Below are 1,316 nucleotides of genomic sequence, written 5' to 3'. Positions count from 1 at the left end.
TGAACCCAGAAACCCAAGAGAATGAGACCAGAGTCGAAGTTGGATGCTCAACCAACTAGGCCACCCAGGCACCCCTATCTTCAGGATGCTCTTACCCAGGGATGATAAGGCCCTCATAAAGCAGAAATTAGTAATGAAAGATTTGGCAGATTAATCCTTTAAAAATACACACATAATAATTCAGACTCTGGGAAATGAGCTTTAGAATATAGTTTTACAGTGTACATAAGGCCATTATTTATAACAGTTGTTATAAGTATCTATAGAATTTCTTAAAATTCTGATTATTTTCTTTGAGCAAATGGGGATTTTCCTACTGAATACTGATTGGAGAGAATAAAAATATTTTTGAATTGTTTTTAAATTGTATAATGATTCAGATTTGTTTATATTGGTCAGCATGACCTGGACAGAAAAAATGTTTCATTCCTAATGTGTATTAAACATTGTTCCCTAAGTGCCGGAAGTGACTGGTCCTTCAGGTGAGTTTTAGGAGCAGTCAGCCCCACCTCTTTCTGATATAACACCTTGAGGAAAACAAGAGTTGTTATTAAGGATTATATAGATCCTATTTGGATGAGGACCTTGGGTCCAGATTTAGACCTTTAGAAACCCTAAATACAAAACTTTATTTGTACCCTCTCTCACAGTGTTTAAAACACTAAATCATAAAATAATTGTAAGTCAGTCCAAAAAAATCTAATTTCCTCCCAAGCCACCTGACACCCCTTTTTTTTTTTTTTCAGGGGAGGAGCTGCAAAAGGCAAAAAAAAAAAAAAAGATTTTGTGAGTTGCCTTAAACCATTGTCTTCTGAAACTGCTAATCTATATTAGCAAATTTGAATTAAGGCATATTAAACAAGATATTTTTAAAAAGAGTTTCATATTGCTTGGATCTGAAGTAAAAGAATAAAGCCTTGGTCTTTTGCTTTGTTCATTTTAGCCACTCTGACTGGTGTGAGGTGGTATCTCAGTGTGGTTTTGATTTGTGTTTCCCTGATGATGAGTGATGTTGAGCATCATTTTATGTGTCTGTAGGCCATTTGGATGTCCTCTTTGGAGAAGTGTCTGTTCATATCTTCTGCCCATTTCTTCCCTGGATTATTTGTTTTGTGACTGTGAAGTTTGGTGAGTTCCTTGTACATTTTCGATATTAGCCCTTTATCTGATATGTCATTTGCAACTATCTTTTCCCATTCTGTCGGTTGCCTATTAGTTTTCTTGATTGTTTCCTTTGCCTTGCAGAAGCTTTTTATCTTGATGAAGTCCCAAGGGTTCAGTTTTGCTTTCATTTCCCTTGCCTTTGAGGATGTGTC

This window comes from Suricata suricatta, chromosome 3, assembly GCF_006229205.1.
Source record: "Suricata suricatta isolate VVHF042 chromosome 3, meerkat_22Aug2017_6uvM2_HiC, whole genome shotgun sequence".
NCBI lineage: Eukaryota > Metazoa > Chordata > Mammalia > Carnivora > Herpestidae > Suricata > Suricata suricatta.
Note: the sequence above shows the minus strand (reverse complement) of the source record.